This window comes from Stegodyphus dumicola, chromosome 10 (assembly GCF_044657685.1).
Source record: "Stegodyphus dumicola isolate Sdum_Otavi_A_Nest chromosome 10, ASM4465768v1".
NCBI lineage: Eukaryota > Metazoa > Arthropoda > Arachnida > Araneae > Eresidae > Stegodyphus > Stegodyphus dumicola.
Genome location: NC_140777.1, coordinates 62614159 through 62640043, shown reverse-complemented (window position 1 = coordinate 62640043; position 25885 = coordinate 62614159). Strand labels below are relative to the sequence as shown.

Sequence of the window (25885 nt, the reverse complement as noted above, 5' to 3'; positions counted from 1 at the left end):
ATTGAAACGGCTTTGCGGGCCGAAAAAATAGTTTCGAAGGCGAAATATGGCCCGGAGGCTGCCAGTCTGACACCATTGTGATAGAGGATTATAGAGCTCTAAAAACTTCTTATACATATTGTAGAGCCTTGTAGGTAATCTTTTAAAGAAATAATCCTCTATGAGATTCTATAGAAATTTTACAAAGCTTTCATACAGCAGAACTCTACAGAAGCGTTGCTTTGCAAACTCCTGTAGAGTTGCTCTCCTTTGTTTTCGGACACGCGTTTTTCAACTTTATTTACAAATATCAGTTATTATACACTAGAGAAATGAATTTTTCTTTCACGTATACAGTTAATATTTTTTAAACATGCTTGTTTGGAGAAAAGTTACTCAAAACGTTTTTTTTTGGGGGGGGAGGTAGTTTATTCAGGAAGTTCTGAAAATGAATTCACGTAAGTATTCATGGCTTTTGAGCCAATAGTTTACATTTAATAAAAACATGAAAATAACGGTCATTTTAATTTTCGTTGGATGGCATAAAATACACTTTTCATTTATTCTTGAAAGGACTTAACTATTTTTCTTGTAAAAATGTTCCATTTTTTTTTTCTATTCCTCCATAAGAATTGCTTTTAGTAGAGTTTTTGAGGAAATGTCACATTTCCTTAATTTTCCCTCCAACTCACTCTATACATATCCAAAAGGATTCAAGTACCAAGAATGTGAAGGAATTTGGGTAACGTCAGAACAGTAATACCAATCTATTTAGGATCGCTGTACTGACAGAATTTGAACGCACTTTCCTACCAGAAAGTGTTTTTAGAATCGTGTTTAACGCAAATGAGCAGTATTTAAGTCGAAGTTCCACTGACTTTGAGAGAGAGACTCAGAATTTCTGACTAGCGCACGTTTGCCTTGCTACATCGCTCTAAGCTGTTACTACGCTCGGCCGTATTACGTGCCCTTGATAGCTTCGCCAGCTAATTCGATATTTAGGGGCGAACTACTAAGAATTTTGATAGCTTCGGCTAGATCTCTTTAGTCAAGCATTAGTTCAGTCTTATTTCTGCCCTGAGAAAGGGGCCAACTGTTCACTGTTATTTTGAGCAATAAAGGATAATTAACCCTTCTCCAGTTTACGGTTCTGTTACTAAACTAAAGCGATTGTTCACTTAGCTATATACTAGGTTCCTACACATTTAGTTGTTAGATAAAAGGGTGGAACCCCACAATACTGTTGCGTGCGTACGGGTTCGTTATGAAATAAATGCACAGGTCCGATGAAAAATGAACAAAAATTTATTATTATCACAACAAAAATGCTTAAATTTTCTCAAATTATCATGCGGTATTACAATATCTCACAGTAGTTATCTTTTCACAACTCAAATGTCCAATAGAACGTAATTCAAAACAGCTAAAGAACGCTAATCCGCGAATTCGCTACAATCAACAAGAGCAGTTCTCTAAACAACAACAAACTAAGCAACTACCACGAACTGAGATGTTTTCCTCCTTTTATAAGATTTTAAAATCACGCGCTAGAATTTTCCAGTACTTTCTCGAAATCAAAAAGAGATATTTATTTATTTAATGCACGCGCTCTTGTATTTTCAATTTTCCGGCTTAGCTTTCTTTTAATATTCGTCACGCGCTGCACTGCGCAAGAAATAAAACCATTTAATTTATAATTGAACTAACATTAGCTTTTTAAATACCAAATTCGTAACATTGCCGCCTTTCCAAGGACTGCACGTCCCGGGCAGTACAATCCCTGGACAGGAAGCTAAATTTACAACTGTGACATAAATGCATTAATAAGCATTACATTACAATAATAAACAACATGAACAATAAATGCAATAAATTAAACAAATCAAATGCTATCAAATACAAATCAAATACTAAATGCAAATCAAATACTAAATACAAATCAAATCAAATACACATTTAAAAACAAAAAGGACCATGGTCTTATACTATTTACAATTATTTACATTATGTACTATGGCCATAGTAATGAGCTAACCTGTCGTAATGACCGACTTTAGGTTTAGAGTTCGAAGACTTACGGAGACTTCATTCAGTCTGTTCAGCACTGTACATGGACCATCCGAAGGTGACTGTAGTTTAGGACTGAGTCCCTTTCGTTGAATCGGGTTCCACAACCTCAACATGTCTCCTTTGTTGGATCTATGTCCAGTAGCTCTCGTGTTGTATCTGGTCTTCACTTTCTCCGTCGCCAAGTTCACTCGCTTTCGTGCGAAACGGGGCATCACTTCAAAACGAGCCTGGACATCTTGGATGTGTTCCTCAGGCGATGAAGGCGCATCCGTACGGCGATCAAACAGGCGGTTACAAGGCAGACGAAGGTCTCGACAGAAGAGCATCTGGGCTGGAGAAGAGCTGGTAGTCTTGCGTTTCTTTTCGACCCTAGTATGATTTCGGCAGCTTCCCGAGCTGGATCTTTCGGACAAGGCGTCGGCATTTCCAGGCTAGGATCCTTTTTGAGGATGGATAGTCATGCCATCAGATGCTGAAAGCAGTTTGTTGTTTTTCAAGTCTAAGGAAAAATTGTATTTCCTTAAAAAGTCCAATCCGAGTATGCATGGATCTGTGATATCCGCCACATATGCCGTGTGATGGTAGGCGGCACTTCCAAACGTGATGCTTACGTTTAACTTCCCAGTTATGTCGATCTTATCACCAGACGCAGTCTGAAGGGTAATACAGGATGGCGTCCAAATAAGTTTATCTTTAAACTGTTCAGCGAAATCTTTCCTAATGATGGTAACATTAGCTCCTGTGTCGATCATATTGCAAGGAACTCCATCGATATTCCCATTAATGGACAGTCTGTTACTGTTGCCACTCACTGTATAAATTTTAAGCGCTTTAAAACAGGGTTTTTCATTATCTGGCAACCTCCGTTCCTCGATATGGTCACTAATTTGTTTACTGCGTCGTTGCTGGGAAATGGTCTTATTTTCTGTACCTCGGGGTGTTTTGCAGTTTCTTCGTATGTGGCCTTCAACTCCGCAGTTCCAGCACTTTAGAACTAGTTTCTTTTCACTTCTGTTCCGTCTCAAGCCACTGACTTGTCTGGTAAAATCATCTGCTTTATATTCCGTACCCTGGGGCGTTCTGCAATTCCGTCTTAGGTGAGCTTCACTACCACATCTCCAACACCTTAGAGACACTTTCTTCTCGCTCCTACTCCGTATCAAAGCGTCGACTTGTCTGTCTAAATCATCGAAACGAGCCATCAGTTGATCCACTGGCTCATGGACTCGCACAGCTCTAACTGGGTAGCGATCTCTACTAGTTGCTTGCTGGGCTGCCTCGAACTTCATGGCGTACAACAGAGCGCTTTTTATGTCCTTTACATCTGCCATTCGAAGAGTTTTCTTTATTTCAGGATCCCGGATGCCGTCGATGAAATATTGCAGCGACAGGATTTCTCTTGTTTCTGTCGGGCACTCCGAAAAGGCGTGATGTGACAGCCTTTCAACATCCGTGGCGAGCTCCTGAAGTGTTTCGGTGGGCTTCTGCTGACGGGATTTTACTTGAAGCCTGCTGTAGTCTTTCAAACACTTTTCACCAAAGCGCAGCTCCAATGCGCCGGATAGAGCTTCAAAGTCTAGTCTCTGGTTTTCGGGAAGCGTCTGCAGGATATCCGCTGCGTCTGCTCTCAGAGAAGCGACGAGATAACAGGCCTTAGCTTGGGAATCCCATCCAATCGCATCCGCAACGATAGAAAACTGGGTCTTATACACTTCCCAGGATGTCTTCCCATCATATGTGGATAACTTCAGGGGTGGACGAGCAGGCATCGGTAAGAATTTAAAATCATCACTCCTGCTCCCTGCCGTCGCTACGAATTTCTTTAAAGTATCGACTTCTTTCGCAACGGCTGAAACCCTATCATCAATTTGTTGCTCGACGGCAGAAAAGTATTATATCAGCCTTTTATCAGTTCAGCATCTGTCATGTTTGTATCAGTAATGTACCAGTAATGTATCTTGAATATTAATCTGTAACTCTGTAACATATTATATTGTATGTCTTGTCGTGCACGTTGAATACCTTTCAGGTGGCATTATGTATTTTGAAGGGGTGCTATAGATAGTGGTGGACGTGGTGCTATACTAATTAACCGTTTGATAAAGGGATAGTGCCCACGTCTTCCGTTCTCTCTCTCTCTATATATGTTCTTTTACAGAAGAAACTCTTTCTTCTATTTCTTCTTTCACCGAAGAAACTCTTTCTTCAATTTGAACTTTTACGGAAGAAACTTTTTCTTCAATTTGTCCAACTTTATTTTCAACTGTGTCAATTCTGCCTTCCATAGCTTCAAATTTATTTTCTATTATGCAGGTAATTTCTCTTTTCATATCTTCTTGACCAGCTTGAACGGCTTTCATTTCGTCCTTAACGGATTCCTGGCCCAATTTCATTTCCTCCCTAACAGATCTCATCTCTCCTTTAACGGAATCTTCCATCTTCTCCTGACCAGCATCCATCTTTTCTTTCATTTCTTCTTTAAATGCAGCTTGGCCAGCTTCCATCTTTTCTTGGAACGCAGCAAAAGCACTGATGAGTTGCTTCAATTGCTCCTCCATCGCTCTTGTTATTGGCATTCAAACCCCACTCCTGACACCAAAAATTGTTGCGTGCGTACGGGTTCGTTATGAAATAAATGCACAGGTCCGATGAAAAATGAACAAAAATTTATTATTATCACAACAAAAATGCTTAAATTTTCTCAAATTATCACGCAGTATTACAATATCTCACAATAGTTATCTTTTAACTACTCAAATGTCCAATAGAACGTAATTCAAAACAGCTAAAGAACGCTAATCCGTGAATTCGCTACAATCAACAAGAGCAATTCTCTAAACAACAACAAACTAAGCAACTACCACGAACTGAGATGTTTTCCTCCTTTTATAAGATTTTAAAATCACGCGCTAGAATTTTCCAGTACTTTCTCGAAATCAAAAACAGATATTTATTTATTTAATGCACGCGCTCTTGTATTTTCAATTTTCCGGCTTAGCTTTCTTTTAATATTCGAGACGCGCTGCACTGCGCGAGAAATAAAACCATTTAATTTATAACTGAACTAACATTAGCTTTTTAAATACCAAATTCGTAACAGTACTATAGTTACTTATGTTTCTGTCTTGTACTGATTAAAAAAAAATTATTCAAACTTGATAAAGCTTGTACTTTTAGTTTAGAACTTTAAATTTAAATAAAAGATCCATGATATTTCTCATTTTTATTAATTTTTTATACACTGTTGCTTTAAAATTCATCAGGCATTAAGCCTCATTTGTGTAAGCCGCTGAATACTGAGCCTTCCAGCCGGAATTCATTCCAGAAAACGGGCTAGTTACATGGTTAGTTTTCATGATTTTCCTCATGCGTAATTTGAATATGAGCCAATTACCTCCAGAAAGTTCTGTCAAAAGGCATTCCTCCTCTGAAACAGGTTTTTAGGGGGGTTGGGGGGCAGCGACCGCCGCCCAGAAATATATTTCTAAAACTTTTAGCATCAATTATAACGACTGTTTTTCACACGATCGGTATAGCCTTCAAGCAATGGCTCCGAGTTTCAGAAGTTCTATCCTCTGCTAAACAGCATAAGTAAGAGCGACCTTCACAGGCGCCTATTGGCAAACATCGCCGGTAATATTTGAACAGACCTCACAACACTAGTTGTAGATGGTGTTGTGAGCGAGGAGATCGGAGACGCCTAAAACATACTTGCGCTAACAACACCCAGCAAACGCCGCCTCAGTAGCCGAGTGTGAAAATTGCTAAACACTTCTGGCTCGACTCGGGTTTGAATTCCGGTGAACGGACTGGCTGCATGAAAAATTTCGTGTGTAATGAGGATACTAGCCCTTTGAGAATTCTTCAGAAGACAGCCGTTTCCTCTGCTGATATCCTCGTATATTATGACATTGTATATGCGTCGCTATAATGATAATTAAGGGGAAAAAATACGATGTTCTTTGCTGAACTGTATATATCCAGCTGTAGCTCTTGGGAAATTTTTAACGCAGCTGACTTTTTCTGAATTCTGTGCAGCTTTTACTCACCTTAAATTTAGTATCTTCAGAAGGAACATGTTACATCATTTCTCTAGCCCTTTATTCAGAAAAATTTAAAGTTTACTTAATTACGTACTTAATAAACTTATAAATCAGAAACCTATATCTTAATTTTATGGTGATTTACTGACATATTTTCAGTAAGTAGTATAGTAATCTTCTATACAAATAAAGAAGTATATCTATGCATATGTCTTTCATAGAAATCCACAATTTTATTCCGATCTTGATGAAATTTGGCATACTTGGCCGTCAAAACAAGAAAAAGATCACTGTCGACATAAGATTTCTCAACAACCCAGAGGGTCCGTAATCTTTATAGATTTAAATTTTAGGTTAATTTAACGAACATTTGATTAAAAACTCAGCGATTTAAAGAGCTGAAGTGTGCTGCCAATTTGAAGCTGAAAATATTTACCTTTCAAATTTGTTAGAAAACTTGGCGATATAAAAGAAATGCGTTGCTATTCAGTATAACGCAACATTTGTCTTTCCAATTTAATAAACAAACTCAGCGATTTAACAAAAGAGTATTGGCACTGGCCAAATTAAAATATTTTTAGTCTAAAGGGGCTTTGTTCCTTTGGACTAAAAATATTTTGAATGAAGGAGTATTGTTTTCGTTTTCCGATTTTGTGTTGTATCACTATAAATGTCCGTTTCACTTTTCAAACTGTTGCCACCGAATGTTAGAGTCTCGTATTATATTTGAAGAAATTAAATAATGAAAAATCTGCATAAATGTATGTCTATTTTTCGCATTGTGATAAAACAAAGGTACATAGAGCCATCGAATTTTGAATAACGTAATCCTCCTACGAATATGGGCATGCGGAAGACCAAATTTGAAATTTGAAATTTGTTTTATGATCCATTTCATATTTTGTAAAACTTTAACGAATTTTTGAGTAACAAACTCAACGATTTCAAAGCGAGCAATGGCAACACTTTACGGCGGGAAGAAAAAAAACCTTTTTATCTCCAGCGGGCGCGGAACTGTGTATCGCAAATTCTAAAGATATGCTCATTTTAAAATTATTTTGCGACATTGCTACTGAACTGAATTTGATGGTTTAAGTGCAAAGAACATGATATTTAATAAATAAAGGTAACACACAAAACGTTAAAAAAACGCCCCTTTAGACGTAATTTAAAATCTGAGACCTTTCAGATTTTTTAAGTGTGTTTTCTTTCCTATTAGTTTTCTTTTCCAGAAAGGGGCCCACCAATGGCTGAACGGTAAAGTCGCTGAACACTTGTAGTTCGGTCCGAGGTGCAAACGGGCTTGCTGCAAGGGAGATTTGTATACGAGCCGGTTTCCCTTAAAAAGTCCTCCACGAAGGCAATCCTTCCCTTAGGTAGATAGCCTTAGTGTGCTTTGCCATAATTTCAATAAATCAAATCAATCGTTCCCCAAAGCGTGTAAGATACTTAATTTTCTGTTATTCTGCTCTCTGTTTGTATGTGTTCTCTGTTTGTTCTGTTGTTAATTAACAAACGAAATAATTTAAAAGCAATGAAAGCAGATTCATTTCAGTTGTTATTAAATAATAGCTGTAAGTATGAATTTACACTAGATGTACTCATTGAAATAATCAAATGTCAAATGTATTTTAGCGCGTCAAATGTAATATCAAATTTAAGTGTCAAATTTATTTTTTAGCATTAGCTTTTTAACATTTCTCTTACTTATAAAACATTGAAATAATCTATGTATCTAAGGAACAGCGTCCGTTTTTTTTGTTTGCGTGTATATATAATTCATACCAATCTACAGTTTTATTCCGATCTTGATGAAATTTTTCATACATGACTTTCAAAAAGAGGCATGTCACTATCTACATAAGATTTCGAAAAACAGCACCACATTCTAAGGCATTTTCGTTAGACCACTGTGCTGAAGTTATTCATCTTATATGAACGTCACCCATCTCAGGTTCACGTCGCTGTTGTTCCATTTCCTCTCTCAGTGGAAGACATACACGCTAAGCAAGGAATTTGTAATTGCTTTTTTAGGAAAAAAAAATATTAATATTTCCACATGGTTTCAATTTTGAGATTCCATCGCCCATCTTAGAGTCATATCACGGCCGTTGTAGTCACGTTATTAGTTTTTACTATAATCTTTAGATGATACATGCTAGTTTACTTTTGAGAAGACTGTGCAACGTTTTAAAAGAGTATAGACCGTTTAGAACATAATTAAAGTTCTCTCTCTATCAGTTTTTCGCGAATATTTCGAAAACACTAAAAAAATCTGACAAAGTGGATGGTGACGTTCCGAAAAAAGACTCAACCGAGAGCAAAGCAAGTATCAGTTCTTACTAAAAGCATCAGACAGCGCCGTGTTAGTTATCTCTCTAGAACAGTGTAGAACCTGTAGAGCGGAATTTAAATGTGATAACTATATCAGTTTTTTGCGAATACTCCGAACACAGGATTTCGAAAAAAATTACCTCCAGCCTTCTAAATGAAGCCTCTTCACTCTGCATAAACTCCGAGCAATGCCGGGACTTCAGGTAGGAGAAAGTAAAAATAATTAACCTTTTCTTTGTGATACGCGAAAAAAGACGTTGTCCTAAAATTTTTCAGTTTTATAAAAGAAAACATACAAGATGAAACTTTAGACTTTTCTCCTGTTGTTTTTATTAGCTATATTTTACTCAATAAGCGTGCATGCTGTGGACAATAAATTATTCTCTCATTTTTATTTCTAGCTCTATTTTGCTCCGAACTGTTATAAAATCGTAAAAGATTTACGCTATGGCTGACGTTCTCTAAAAAAGGAAGACATCTAATTAACCCAAATGGGAGAAACGCATTTGACACGGCGTTCTGCACTCTTTCTGACGTAAAGCTAGTGTGACTTTTGCAACTTTTATTGCTGGGGGAGAATGAGAAGGGAATGCATGAAATATTAAGAACACTATGACTGACTTTTGCGTGTTCCTCATTCTTAATTGAACGTTTCGGAAAACTATACGTTTTACAGTTCTAATTAAGAAAGCTAGGAAATGTTAAGCACTAACAATTATAGTGCGTTTCTATTTATGTAATTAGAGAAACATGAACGTTAACTTTTATAGAATTCGGAAAAGTTCTCAAAATTTCTTGTATCTTTCGAATCTCGAAGCTCTCTGATAACTGATATAATCTCTACTGTTGAATAATGAACAATCTATTTGCACGTTCCTCTAACTGCGGAAAAATGGCGACACCCGGAGCAACCCAATTTCGAACGTACGTAGTCCTCCACCCGAACATCTGCACCTCGAAGCCAGAATTTTGAATTTCGAGTTTGTTTTTGATTTATTTCGCCTTTTGTATTAATTTAACGATTTTTTTATTAATGAACTCGGCGATCTGAAAGCGAGCATGACAACACTGTTCGAAACAAAACGTTTTTATCTCCGACGCGGGAGATTTTTGCCACTCTGCAAAACGTAAAATGTTGCTCTTTCAGTTTTAATCAACAAATTCAACTATATAAAAGCAATGTACTGCCATTGCCCGAAAAAAAGTACTTTTTTCTTCCATGCACCGGGGTATTGCTGTTCCGTAAAACGTAAAATATTTAATTTTCAAATTTAATCTGCCTCATATTCATTAAGCAATAAACTCAGTTATTGCTTTATAATAAACTAGCAGCTACGCTGCCAGCCTTCGTCTGGCTTTTGAATGTACCGGGAAAATGCCTGAAGGGAATACCAAACGTTAAATTTAAAAGCTGCGCAGAAATTTACTCTGAAAAACAACTTCATTAAAAAAAAATCACCACAAATTATAAAAAAAAATATTACATATAACAAAATTACAATGAAATAAGCAATAACCCTTAATACAAATATAATTATCCTAATAAATAAATTAACCAACTTCCCGTTGCCTTCTCTCAACAAACGTCCAGTATCCAAGAGAAAACGTTAAATTTAAAAACAGCACAGAATTATCGCCCTCATTTTTCCAAGTGGCAACAGTGCTGATTTCAACAGTCAACAGTCCATTATACAATTGAATGAAAAATTGTTGACAAACCCCTACTTCTAAAGAATAAAAAACTGTTGCCAAAACCCCACTTCTAAAGAATGAAACTATTCAAAATGATTCGATAAAATGGAAAAGATAAAATTAAAAAAAATCTGATTCGAATTTTGAAAAAATCGTTTCAAAGTGCACTGGCTCTTGTCTAGATACACATATATACCAAATTTTGTAGCCCTGGGTCTATTAGCTTAGTCTATTAGCACGAACGAAAGACACACAGAACTCTTTCTTTTATTATATGTAGAGATTATTTATTAAAAATCTGAGTTTAAAGCTTTTTAATAAATTATTGCTTTTAAATAAATTTTTAAATAACAAATAAAGCAAAAAACATAGCTCTTAATACAATTATTTATTTGTTTTAAGCAAATAACAAGAACAAAGAACACACATACTAGACACCAGTGTAACAGCTGTGATAACTTTTAACAGTATTCCGTTTCTTCAAGGAAAATATCTTACGAAAATTGGCAATAAGTTAATGATCTTGACATACTTGAGTTAAATCTAATGACTTTTCCCCTTTGTGTAACCGTTTGTCCGGTAGATTCAACCTTGACTAGCCAAGGAAAAGGAAGGTAATAACTAAAAATTCTCATTAGTTTTTGGTCTTACCGAAGTTGAAGGAGATGAGTTGATACCTGAGTTTAGATTAAAAAAATTTTCGAGAGTTGATTCGATGATTCTCAAGAAATTTTTCCTTTTTTTCTTTCTTTCTTTGTTTTTTTTTTAATTATTCCTAAAAATTTCATCGAATAACTGTCAGTAAGGTTTTCCATAACGAATTTGCTTTACTTTCAATACTTTACTAATACAATTACAGCAAAATTCCTCAGTTGTTTACTAAATCTTATTAACATTTGATTGCAGCTTTAGGCAAGGAACAAATGCAACGTCGAAGGATGAAATATTTTATACAGCTCTGGGCATTTCAAGGCTAAATTCCATCACCAGATAAAGGAAAGAAATAACTCCCTATTACATTCTTTCTCACTCGGAACTTGGTGCGCGTGAATTACCCATTAACATAACAATAATAACAATAAATTAAGCTTTTTTTTAAAGCTTATAAAATAGTTAAACAACTAAAAGGAGAAGATTAATTTATCGTATACTTTAACTGCAACAAGATATTAAATAAAGCTCAATTTGTATTATGAACAATTAAAGCGTAGTAAGTCCTTGCTAAGTTTATAAAGTCAATGGCCTACATAGATAAAGTATTTCAATAAATCACCATGTGATTTGAACCAGTTGCCCGTATTTCTTGTGTATTCCGACGAAACTCTTTGATGCAGATTACAAATATCTACTAAATTATGGTCAGGAGGACATTAACAAGGAAGAATTCGTAATTAAGTATTTGAGAGTTTTATTTCCTTTATTGCCAGGGAAATTGAAAGCTGAACATGGAAGAGTTGAATACTTGGCAGTTTATTCTAAAATACAATCCCCAGAAAAATTCCAAATATTAGTGCGAACTTTCCTGTTAATTGCTATAAGTGTTGCTAGTCGTGAGAAATGTTTTCAAAATTAAAATCATTTAAGAAATATTTTAGAACTAAAAATGTGTATTTTTCATTTAAGAAATCTTTTTATATTGTTTACATAACAGCAAGAGCAATCAAATAAATCTCTAAAATTTCTATGGTGGTTTTACGAATAGAATGAATAATTATAATAATAGTATTTTATATTACGAGCCTTTGGGCTTATTTTAACGCCCGTTTGTACTGAAAATATTCAAAAACAGCATCTCTTAGAATTTCCGATAGACACTCTTGCGCGCTGGAGCAAAAATAATTTATTCCGTTGAGTTTTTTAATCAAAAATCATTATTTTAAAGTTTTATAAAATATGAAATAGATAATAAACAAATTCTAAATTCAAAATTCCAGATTCCAGGTGACCATATTCTGGTAGAGGACTACGTTGTTCAAAAATTTGATGGCTCTAGGTACCGTTGCTTTTCATAGTGCGAGAAACATACATACATTCTTGAAGATTCTTCATTATTTAATTTCTTTAAAAATTTTAATTTCTATATATAATACAGGGCGATAGTATTTGATGTCAACAATCAAGTAATTCAACCGCAAAAATGCCGTTTCGAGACTAATAGCCCATCTGGGCTAACGCCCCTTTGGCTAAAAACAAAAATAAAATAATAATAATTTAAATTCTTTATCTTATTTGTTTGTACATCAAGACAGGAGGGAAACCCAGTTACCCCCCCCCGGGGGGCTGCAAAAGTTTTAGCTAAGCCACTGCTTTATGCCAATTATGGATTGGAAGCAGATATTTGTAATTCTAGTAACAAATTATTCAATAATAACTCTTTAGTGTTTTTACCTCGTTAGGCCTTTATAAAATAATAATATGAAAATCTCCGCGACCTAATGAAACGTCTTCTTTTTTATTTTTTAGTTACGGTTTAGGTTTGAAGTGATCTATAGAGACTAAAAGCGAAAATTAAATATAGAGCAGGCTCCTCTGCTTGACCAGCTGGTTCTGGTTGATGTCCGCTCATGGTCAGGCGAGCATGACTTCATTCCGGCGTTAGTAATCAGCAAGATGGATATTTTAGCAAAATATTCTTGTTTTTCTTAGAAAAACCCTGATAATCGATTTGTTCTCATTGTAATTTTCGTAGCTGGTTAAGCTCGAAGATGAATTGTTCTCAAACACCTTGGATATCTTTTACCATGCATACCAAATAAAGCCGTAGAATATTCATGCTCTATTATACGTGTGACAATGCATTAAGAAGCAAAGTCGCTCAAGTCCTGTGGTGTGAAATTTTGGAAAAAAGTCAAATGTCTTTTTTCCAAAAAAGGAAAAAAGGGAATTTTTTATTTAGAGGACAACATACAAACAATTTTTTTTTTTTTTTTTTTTTTTTTTTTTTTTTGTAGAAAGAATTATACGCCATTTTGATACTGTGGTACTAGTCCTACTTCATTAGCCCAAAACAGACAGCTGTTCGTCTCAAAACGCAGCTTTGCCTTATTTCTCTTTTCATTCGAGTCTGTTGCCATTCCGCAAAATATAAGATATTTATCTTTCGAATTTAATCATTCTGTTATAGACTAATAAACTAAGTAATTTATTATTTTAAAATAGGCATTTCTTACTTATGTTTTAATCTGGGATGTTACGTATACCATTATTTCCTCACGTATTTCTCCCCCCTAACTGTTTTGCGCTTTTTGAAAATTTTAAACCTGTTAATATAATTTCCCCCTTCCTGTACTGTACGTAGTTTTCCCATTTGAAGGCTAGTTGGCAACTGGTAATTTGAATTCCTTCATTATTTCTATATTTATTCAGTGTATTCAGTTTGTATTTGCATTTTTGTATTAGCATTTCATCTATTTTATTTTGCTTTGCATTTATTATTTGAAACATATTTTGCGCAGATTCTTCTTTGAGGTACCCGGATGTGGGAGATTCTCAGACTTAAAAAACTTCCCAAACATTTGATTTTACCTTACTTCTGTTATTTCCGTTCCAGCTCATTGCAGCGTTTTGCAGCTCATTGCAAACTACTGCTGATGTTTTCGAATTTTTGAAATTTATGTCTTTTATTCACTCCTTTCTCCTTCCTTTCTTCAATGTTCTTCTCGGGAACTGAGGTCAAGTCTGATTCATGTGAGAGTCTCCCGGGGATTTTTAAGCTAATTGAGCCGAGTAAGTGTCACTGGCGTGATGTGTCTGACTCAGTTACCGTCAGATGTCTCAGTATTCATCAAATATTTTACTCTTAACATTACTATGTATTCTGGTTGGAATGTAGGTTGCTTTCAAAGAAATAATATTTTGATAGTTACCAGTAGTTCATATATGATTACTTTTCATTTATCTTCTTACTGTAACCGCGGACTTCAGAAACTAAATAACTCGCATAATTTTCCGCTCTCGATTTTCAGACGATAAAATTAGTTAAAGAAAAAAGGGCATAATACGTGAGGAAATGCTGTAATTCAGATGAAATACTTGTCACTTAACCTGTTTTGCAAGTAATTATAACAATTTCAAACCGTTTGATTTTTTAAAAAATGAAATCGCTTCACACACTTAAGCCTCACTAGTGATGTGAATAATTTTGGATGAAAAATGTAGTTAGAAGTTTTAACTTCGTTTTATTTAGTGCATGTGTGTGATACGGAATCTTTGAAAGTTCCTACGTAGTAGTCACTAACTTTCATCCTTTCAGCCGGCAGCAACGGGATCACGTCCATTTCAGATAAGAGGTTTCTCCGGATAATTAAAATTCTAGAACTTAGTTGATCATGTTTTATGAGATCATCTGGAGAAAGTGCAGCTTGCGAGGACACTCGCTCTTGATATATCGTCCAGAATGAAATAAATAATATTGAAAATCGTACGGATAATTTAAATTAAAATATATGATAAATAAATGCATTTTTTCCCTTCTAATATATTAACAGCAAAAGCTGCCTAAGTAGTTATAAAGAACGTATGCTATAGTATCTGAAAACTTTTTAAAACTGTTGAAAAACAGTTTTAAAAATCACTTTCACTTGGAACTCTAAGGTTTTCGTCAACCGATCAGAATATAAGATTGGTCATGTGCATAATGATCTAGCTATGACTCATAGCTTTACACCTTTGTATTAGCTTTCAATGTTTTTAGTACAAAGGGGCAATTTACCCAGAAGGACTATAAATTTCGTTTTGGCATTTTGCGTTGATTTACTACACGCGTTATTTCATTTTTCAAATTATTGCGATTTAAAAATCTTATAAAAAGGAGGAAAACCTCTCAATTTAGTCAGTTATTTTAGTTAGCTTGTTGTTGTTTTAAGAGTTTGTTTAGAAAATTGCTCTTGTTGATTGTAGCGAATTCGCGGATTAGCTGTTTTGAATTAACTTCTATTGAACGTTTGAGTAGTTAAGATAACTACTGTGAGATATTGTAATAGTGAAAGAATATCTGAGGAAGTTTTTGTTGTGATAGTAATAAATTTTGTCCCTTTTTCATCGACTTGTGCATTCAATTCAAACGAACCCGTACGCACACAGCAATATGTATGTTTCTCGCACTGTGATAAAACAACGGTACCTAGAGCCATTAAAATTTGAATCACGTAATCCTCCTGCGAATAAAAGCATCTGGAAGCCAAAATTTGAAATTTGGAATGTGTTCTATTATCGCAACGTTGTACAGAAAAAACAATTTTATCTCCAGCGTGCGAGATTGTGTATCAGAAATTCTAAACATATGCTCATTTTAAAATTATTTTGCGATATTGCTCTTGAACTGAATTTTGTGGTTTATGTGCGAAGAACATGATATTTAATGAATAAATGTAATTACAGGGAGACACGACACTTTTGCTGGCTGCCCAGCACAAACACTCCCGACACTCCATAGTTGCACAAATTTTCATGCAGACGTGCAAACTGGTGTGGTTGATGTCTGTCGGGGAAGCGTTATTGATAAATGCTTGCAGCTGTTCGTCTATTACCCTCAGCTATTCCATATACTAAGTGCATGTCTAGAAGCTTTACGTTAGTATAGCGTTCCACGCTGTTCGTATGGTTCCTACCACTGGAATCAGGCAATCCTCACCTTTCCACTAGCACTGTCCTGTACAGCACACCCTGACGGAGTACAATGAAGTTTCTGGGCATGGCTTCCTATGCAATTCTTAATCATTATGATATGCTTTACTTTTCCCAGAAGTTTGTCACAATATTTAAGGGACACCCTGTAGACATTTATAGGTGTCTTCCCAAAATAAACTCAAACTTTCTGAACCGCCAACAGAACTGCTCCCTTTCGGTTGGGGAATAATTTCTTTGAGTCGGATCTCACTAAAATGTACAACTGGATGTCCGTCTTGTATAGGCACAGCTCCTACTGCAAAGACCGATGCATCTGCTGAGATTTCTAATTTGCCATCCTTTTCAGAGAATTTTTAAGATGCGTACTTCAATTAATACTGCTTTCAGTATTTCAAAATCGTATTTGCTTCGGCCGACCAGGTGAATCTGGCTTTTTTTCTTTTAAAATTTAATAATGATTCTGCTATATGATTAAACTCTTCGATAAAAGTCCTATTATCGGAGCACAAGCCCAAAAATAATGCCTAACATTTTTTGCTGTTTTCGAAGTTGGGGTAATTTTTTATTGTTACAAATTTGGAATTTTCCGTCTTGATTCCCTTTGAGATCTTATAGCCCAAGTAACGAAGTTCTTTGGCTGCAGATTTACATTTGGCCGCATTTAGTTTTAACCCTGCTTTTTATAGAAACGAATACACCTCGTGTAAATCCCGACTATGTTAGTTTACTATCTCGCTGGTAACAGTTTTACTGTTTCAGTAAACATATGTCGATTTTCCGAAGACAGATCTCAATATAATATCCATTGCACTTTGAAACGTGGAGGGTGTTCCTCATAAACCAAACGGCATTCTCATGCATAAACTCCTGATTAGGTAATAAATGCGGTTTTTTACACATTCTCTAGTTTCACACATATCTAAAAATATCAAAGGGGACGTATAACGTCGTCATGTATTTTGTTAATTTAATTTTTCAAATAATTTCCTCAATTATTGGTATTAGATAAACTGAATATTTTGTTATGCTATTTGGTTTTTTGTAATCAACTGTAAATAAATGCCATACTTTACAGCCCGTTTTTTATTATCAGTTTTCTTATCATTTTTCTTTCGGCATAATACTTATGAGCTAGCGTAAGAGTTATTTATAGAACTCATATTTATTTAAGATTTCTTTAATATTAACTTTTTAATAATCTCTTCTTTGACTTCATCATAGCTGTAGGATTTTGCTCGGCAGAGAGGTTGTTTTCCGTATCTATACTGTGATTTACCACTTGAGTCAGCCCTGGATCGTCATCAAATAATTCAGAAAATTGTGTCATCAACTGCTCCAGCTTCTATTCCTCGTTCGACTTCGATTCCTTCAAGGGCAAGGTCGGTGGTTGTATTTCTTTTCTACCAGATTATTCATGTCCAGCTGCACCGTAGCTTCCTGAAAATTCATTTTTGCCTTCGCAGACTTACCCAATGTTACATGCGCCTGTAGATTTTTTACAGTAAAGAAAAGCACCTTCTGGCTTTCATTCTTCACCTGCACATGTAAGGTTATTTTACCTATGCATTGACAATGTTTGTCTTGGGCGGCTGTCACTCCCATTCCTCCAACACCAAATATTCTATACCGTATGGGAAAGCATTTTCTGAAAACGTTTTCTGCCATCAAATGTACCTGGCCTGTTTTATTGACTCTCGTACCTACGAGGAATCCAAAACTTTCCATGGGAGGTCTCGGTGCCGGCGGATTCTGCGATCTTGGCGTAGGGGGGGGCAGAATAAATGTCGCTTTGTCTTGTGATATGATTCGCAATTAGTTCGTAGGCCACTTATAAGGTTTTTCTTTATCTGCTAAAAGTTAAATAGTCAAATACCCTAATAGACGTATCAGTATGTCTGAAAGTAACTACAGACTTGGAAAGGTTTAAAATAAACCTTTTTATTTAAACATGAACTCTGAACATTAATGCATGTTATTATTATTAACAAAGCAGCCACAACTCGTATTCACACAACTTAAGTAACAATCAATTTCAATTTAAAACTAGTAGTCAAAGACTACACAATTAAAATTTTTATCTGATTCAAAAACTCTAACCGCAGTATCAAATTCAAATGTCGGCTGCAATAACGCAAACCCGAATAATTAAACAAATAGAGCTGGCAGGAACTAATGTAATGTGCCAGCAAAAGGCAGAAACACGCTCTGTCTTACAACTTACTCTAGCTAAACTGGTAGTCCTTGGCAGCGAGAATACTTATGAAATGTGTAGCGAATTATCACTGAGTTCACGTGGAAAAGAGAAGTCCAAGGAAGGGTTAAATTACATTTCATTTACGAATTTCCCCTCTCGGGCTTACATGAATCCTCCATGAGTGCTTTAATGTAAAATAAAAAATAAGAAACTAATGTAATGCTATACGATCCCATTATAAACGTATGTGATTGCAGCTATGTGCTTTAAGGGAAGGGATGTCTTCATCGAGAATTTTCTATGAGAAACTACCTCATATTTATCTGACACGGATACTCGAGAAAAACCATGAAAATGCTGATGTAGTTGGCCAGATCGCAGCAAATCCAATCTTGTGCTATATTACCTAGCACTCAGCTACGTTTCCACTCGACTACTGGCTGGAGTATTCCAGTCCAATATAATTTCTGAATGTAAAGTTGTTTGCACTTCCCTACCCAGATCCTGGCTACGAATATGTTCATCTTTATACTTTGGATGATTTCTGGACCCTTTAGTTGGATAAGTCTTCATACATTGGGCGGCAGAAATATAGCCCGAATGTTTTCAACATCTAAGCAATCAGATTGTTCAGTTCTTACATACCTCTTTATCTCATACGCCTAGTCTCTCAGACGGTATAGTGGTTAGGGAAGCCTGACTGAGAAAATGAAGGGCTCGGGTTCAAATGCCGGAGATTGCATGTATGTAAAATTGTCTTCCCTTCATAGGAGTTAGCGGTGGCCGCCTATTAATCGCCTTCACAATAAAATGGTCACTATTTCCGACCTTAGTAGTGACCAATGCAGTTACAAGCAAGTGCCCGTTAGTGGGGGGAAAAAATCTTATACGCCTAAATTTCGATTACAATGCAGACATTCAAAACTGTCTTTCTTTTGATGTTATCGATTAATCGAGTGCTGGTAACGAGGTATTTAAATGTCTAAGTATAGGAACCTGATGAAGATGTAAAAAGTTAAATTTCATAATTTTCGTAAAATTGATATTTTGGAATTCAAAAATGCACAAACAGGAATATTTGCATTGTTTAAAAAATTTTTGCAAATGGAAAGAAATACATATCTACGACCAACTGGTGCGAAAATTAAGGTCCGGTAGGGATTTTTATGGACATAGGTTATATGAAAGCGAAGATATTGTTTTATATATTTAATAGCTTAAAAGGGCGTTGGGCCAGCAGGAATGTTAGTCTCGTAAAGGGCATTTTGCGTTGAATCACTTAAATGCGATGTATCACTTTTCAAATTGTTGCCACCAAATATTATCACCCTGTATTTATTTAATTATATTAAAAAAAAAAAAAAAACTAAATAATGAATCTACATGAATGCATGCATATTTATAGCATTGTAAAAAAAAATAAAAATAAAAAAAGGTACCTAGATTCATCAAATTTTGGATAACATAGTTCTCTAACCGAACATGGGTACCCGGAAGCCCGAATTTAGAATTTGTTTTATTGTCTATTTCACATTTTGTTAAACTTTAACGAATTTTTGATTTAAAAAAACTCAAAAATTTCAAAGCAAGCAGTGGCAACACTATACGGAATAAAACACTTTTATTTCCAGCTCGCGAGACTATCTATCGGAAATCCTAAAGATAGGCCGTTTTTAAATGTTTTTAGCTCAAAATGGCGTTAGCTGAAATGCTCTCGAAACGTGTATGTGTCTGTAGATGAAAAAAGGGCCCGTTTGAGCGTAATATAAAATCTGAGAGCTTTCAGATTTTTTAAATATTTTTATTTATTTAATTAGATTCCTCATTTTTGAGGGAAAAAATCATTAAAACATGACGTAAATGTGGAATAAAAAATTATTTTGCTTAGGAAATTTAACCATTTCTTCGGTATTATATTAAGATAAGGCAGCTGAAATAGGATTTTGTTATACTGAAATCAGGCTGATGTTAATTCGACAAAGAAAAATGATAATATTGACACAAAATTTGTTTTGGTTAAAAAAACTATTAAAAACCGCACATCTGAATTTAAGATTTTTATTTTCTGTATAGGTATTCGTTTTATAGCACGGTAGATATGTTTCGTGTAGAAAATACCGTGTTATGCGATAACGTATTATACAAGACTAAGAACCAATACAAAATTGAGGCAAGCGTTTCGAAAATTTAAAAAATAAAATAATTTTTTAATAGTTCTCACTGCTGCTTCGTTTAAATGAAGACTTTTTGCAACATCAGATGTCTTTTTCTACTTTCAAGAAAGGATTCAGAATTTATTTTTCTCTCCAAAGAAATCAAAATGTTTTTTAAAGTTGTTTCCTCACTTTCAGGTATAGTTTGAGACCGAAATATAATATCGCTATAATTACTTCTAAAAAGGATTAAGCTAATTAGTAACGCATGTTCAAAAAATGTTCAAATATTTTTTTAAATCACTGTTACGTAATTTTCAATCTACCAAATTAACAGTTGAAATACAAGCTACATATTGTGTTAATAACAATAGGCACGACTCAATTTCAAAAGAATTTTGACGCGTGAGAATGTGAGTATTTTATTTTTGTGTGTATAAATAAATAAGTTACTCGTGTTATTGTACATGATGGCATAGTACGTAATTTAATTTTATAAATGTTTAAAATAAAAATCGTATTGCCGAAATGTGTGCATGCATACAGCGTTGTAAGGGGTTTTAAGTATATTCAGGAATGTACAAGAATAAAACCGTGTTGCTATGCTATGCGAAGGTTTCCACAGTTTTCTTACCTTGTAAGAGGGATACTGTGTTATAAGAGGGATACAAGTATTAGCTTTCTGTATCAGCGGTTTAATATTTATCCAGCTTTTAATGATAAAAGCTCAGAACTAAAACGCTAAACATGACGAAGTTTGTAAATGATTTAAAATCAAAGCAAGTTTTACGTATTACTATTTTACAATTTTCATAAGTGTGGATTAACTGCATTGCTTGAAAGTGTTTACTACTGTTCAAAATTCTTTTGAAAAATTTAACAAGAAATTGTAAAGAAAATATTCTTTTAAATCTTCTCAACTTTTGGGAATCAATAATATTGATGTCTCAGACTCAAACTCCTGTTAAAAATAATATATTCTAGTAATCTTAACCTGTCGGCACGAGGGCCGCATGGGGGCTTTAAAGCAATTTTATGCTGCCCGCGAAGACATTTAAATTATATATCTGTCGCAAAGATTTCGAAGTTTGAAGTCTGAGTTTACATTATTTTTATTTCCATTAAAAGCAAACATGAAATGCACTAGAAAATCTATAAGTAGAGCTAATTAAATTTCAAGCGGTATAAACTTTATTCAAAGATTTGATAAATTTTATTCGTACTTGTCAAAAAATAAATAAGCTTAGGTACGAAATTCGGCTCTAAGAATAATTGCCTTGTTTTTTGTTTGGAAATACATTTATATGTGAACAATTTCTTTTTTCACAGTTGAAAATTAATAAGAAAAGAACAGTGACCAATCAACATCTACAATTCGTGATGAATACAATTTCTAGTAATTTTTACAAACTTTATCAGAAACGAAAGCCCATCCAGTGTCAAGCTGTAGTAAGAAGAAGTTTATCATTTAGATGCAAATATATGTATTTTTACATATGCTTAGAAGAAATTTAATAAATAAGAGAAAGCGACAAGGTTTTTTTTTTATTTATTCCCATGTTTTATCTAACTTGGTAAATTTTCTTTGAAAACTTAAAAAGTTTTCATAAGTTGTTTAGTTTTCGTTTAAGTAAGTAATTTTATCATTGTTAAATGAGTTGGAATTATTTGAAAAACATGTTAGGCTAAGAATTTGAGATTTAGCTGTCAATATATTTGATTTACGAAGAATAAACAACAAAAATGACCTACAGGTTCTTTCATGTAGAAAAGAAACATAAATTGGATTTTTTCCCCTTTGTTATAATATTATAATTATTCGTGTGTGTTTTGACAAATGCTTAGTAAGCGAAATTGAAAATTTATTTAAAATATTTTTTTGTGTTCATAAAAGGTTTTATTTTGTTAAAAAAAAACTCTGCCCCTTCGGCTGAATGTATGATCTGAAAATACACATCGTGCATTCGACATGCAGTTTCATCAAGACTGTTGATATATTCGATTCGAATAATATTTATTCTTTCTGTGAGCGCAGAGAATTTTTTTTAAAAAATTTTTTTCAGAAGAAAGAAATTAGTTTTAAAATGCAAAATATTTTGGAAAGGAATTTAATGAATTAGACGAATGAAACACTACTTACCTGATACAGAAGGGCGATTTTCTGGTCCGGAATGGGGGGTGTGTTTTTCATAAAACAAACCTGACCGCTGGAATCACTCATGCACATCAGGGTCCGCCTCGGAGTCTTTACATTGGCTAACTGCTTATTGATGACACAGACGAAATCTGCGTTTAGTACACGAAAGATAAAGAGGCATTAATATTTTACAACGGAGACCACCTTTTTGATGTGACAAAGAGAAATTACCAGGATTGCCCTTTTTAGATGGAAAGTTATGACGTAAGTTGCCATAACACAAAATCTACCCTTTGTAATATGGCCTGTACTCTTTTGTATTTGGAACTTCTGTTTCGTTTAATACTGTGTAGAATGTTTTTGTGCTTATCCCGCGCCTAGATTTTTATCGACAGGTTTTGAAAATAAAAAAATTAAAAAAAAAAAAAAAAAATATTCGCGCCATTTTCTCCTTCCTCAGAGAATGAATTTCCGTAATTTTTTTTAATTAATTTGTCAGCCTAGTGAATACTTTGGTCTTAATGAAAAACACTCACCCTCGAAAACTACCTGCCGAAGAAACGTCGAAATTTCCCCTTCTAATTGTTAAATTTTATTCTCATTTAATACAAGAACTGACCCATCACGGCAAAACAAAACAAGATCTGGGATTCAGTCTACGAGTCACAGGTACACATTCACCTTCTGTAATTATTTATAGATGACTGACCTAAGGAAGTATCAAAAACAACAGTAAGAATGGGTGAGATTCAAGTTACCGGGAAGTAGAGATGAAGATATCTGATAAACTGCATTAAACTTTCAAAGGGACTCTTCGGTTAACCGTTAAAATCTGAACCCTTTCAGAATTAAAAAGAAAATTGATGTCTTAGATAATGGTGTAAATTAACCCTTAAATGGTAATAGGAACTTTTCGTGCACGGAAGGATTCGTGCATTCTTGATTTGTTCATAAAAATTTTTAGAAATGATTTTTTTAATCTTATTTTTTTTCTGTATATGTTTAAATTTATAAAAATTTTGTGTGCTATTCATCATAATTACATCAATCATCATGATATGATGAATTAATTGATCCTTGGTCCTCGAATCTTCGTGAAGTAGGCAACACGAGCTGCTGGCTAAAATGTTTGGAAACCCCTGTGCTATAACATGTTTCTTATAACCAACTGCGAGTTTCTAATTCAACCTTTCGATACACTGTGTGAGAGAGTTGAGCGAAAATATGAAACAATGCTCTAAGCGCTGCTCTAGTGCAAAATTTTGCTGCTAAGCTAAGAACAAGGCTGAATATGCAAAACAATAAAAATGTCCATGGAATTAAATATTATGAATATAATAATTGACGGATGTACAGACGACACTAAATTAATGAAGTATGGGCAATTGACTAACAAAACTATTTCCATCCCCTTGATATGTAAACATAAAAATATGATAAAATGTACGAAACTAGAAGTCCTAAAAATATTATGATTACTTTTTGGTTAACCTCCACCGCTTGGAATCGTGATGAACTCTCCTTTAAAAATTATATTATACTCGAGAGACATACTCCGTAAGTACAGTCGTAGAAAACTCTGAGATTGAAGTCTTTTTAAAGAAGTTAAGTCAATTTGTTAAAAATACAGTAATGCAAGAAAACTATATTTGTATCATTTTAAATAATTCTATTACACAAAAACCACGGGCAGTGACACTGTTTGTAAGCAGTTTGCTTTGGAAAGGATATAATTTTTGCATTATGTTTTGAGAGAGATGGTCTAAGCTGGTGCGGCATAGGTACATTTTTGGCCTTATCAAAGATATACAGTGAGTTCTTTTACTCTCGAGGCTAAATTTTGAATTCCTGCCAAGAGGGTTGTATAATGAAAGCAGAATTAGTGACCTCTGGTAGGGCTTTTTGTAGAAGTTTTCAAGTTTACAACTTCCTCCTATCGTAACGTCAGTCACAAAATATAGCCGCTAGTGACATAGATAAAGCTTTTTTGCTTGAGGGATGTCCGCTGATAACATCGCGGCAAAAACAGACGAAAACGTCGCGGAGAAAACAACGCAAGGCGAAAACGTCATGCTACAAAACATCGTGAGAGAAAACATTGCAGAGAGAAAACATCGCGGTTCTAAAACATCGTGGTACGAAATATCGTCGTCAAAAATAAAGCGGTTCAAAAACTTCGCAGTTTAAGAACATCGTCGTCGAAAATATCGTGGTAAAAGTAAAGTATCTACAAATCATCTCATGATGATAACATCACAGACATGCTTTTTTCAGGCTTTAATAATTGTAAATGGATATTCCCATAATGATTTGGGTGCAAGTTGGAAAGAAGGATAATTTTTACTTTCATATTTTTTATTTACTAATACATTTTTGTTGATAAAGTAAGAAGGAAACTTAAGCATAGAAAATTAATGCAACTTATAGCACTTAACAGAATTTTAAACCGACTAATAAATGATTTTTTATAAAGTTTTTACTGGTAATTTTTCATGAAAAGTATAATCTAAAAAAGATTAGAAAAAGGAAGGTAAGTAATTGCATGACCTTATCTTATCAGGTTCAATGTTCCGTCTTACTTTCTTTGGGAACATGCAAGGACCTGACTCCGAATAGGGAGCTTACTAAAGCTATGTTCAATAACTGTGGGAAGTAGACAGGATACACAAGAAGGATATACAAAACCCTTTATTTTTCTCTCTTTACAATATTTTCCGTACTTCGGAATACAAAGACCCACTACTTGTGGTCTAAACGTAAGAATATAAAAATATAACTAAACTCTAACTTAACTTTGAAATAATAAACGTGGAAGATTGGCCTTATATTAACAGGAAGCCGTATGTAGTACAGAGAACTGTTAACACTACAATACGTTTAAAAATTATCACGAGGATTAAACCTCTGGCCTGGAAGGCAACCAGCAACTGAGTAAACTTCTAAGGTAAGCGGTCTGCTTCGACTAACTCCTTCCTCTCTCTCGCTTGGCAAAAAGCCACCACTTAAGTACTTGGCGTTCGCCAGACAAATTTTGCATAAATAAGTTAACGCTTTTAATTCTGAACGGAAGTAGAAAATAAGAAGTGATAGTAATGATTTAAAATAAAATAAACGTTAGTAAAACTTAAGATCCTTACATACTTCCCGCCAGAGTTAATTAGTTTGAAACTGAGGTCTAAAACGACCTTGTTGAAAACTTTTAGCTCTAGAAACTAACGCGAGGCCAATCTTTTACAAACATTTCTCACTAGAAACTAGAAATTTAAAAAAAAGAAATTTGTTTTTACAATAGCAGCTCCAAGGACACGCAATTTTACATCTGTACTGCATCTAAACAGGAGCTTTTTATTCAAATCTGGTTCCTTCCAGAGATCTGGAAGGAAAACTAGTTTAATGAAATGTTACACAATGAAATGGCAAGTAACATGCATATTTATATTTCTCTTAACATTCTTATTTCCTTCATTTTAATTCATTTTAATTATCTAATTAATTCATATTAATTCATTTTAATTATCTCTCCCCGTGCTCTCTGACATGTGTTGTAAAAGAACACCAAACACGATTGTGTTTATGTATACGTGTTCAACACTTCCTCCTACAATCAAAACACTAACGTGTTAAAATTCAACATACCAAGACCTTGTAACACACC

General features: G+C 34.5%; 1 protein-coding gene across 1 annotated transcript in view; it reads right to left on the bottom strand.

The window, feature by feature from the left end:
- The window catches only part of LOC118184511 (uncharacterized), a 76935-nt gene extending 54639 nt beyond the window's left edge, over positions 1–22296 (bottom strand). The window contains exon 1 of the mRNA XM_035354194.2: positions 22234–22296. The gene's annotated coding sequence lies outside the window, so the exon portion shown is untranslated. The remainder of the gene's footprint in view (positions 1–22233) is intronic.
- Between the last annotated feature and the right edge of the window lie 3589 nt (positions 22297–25885).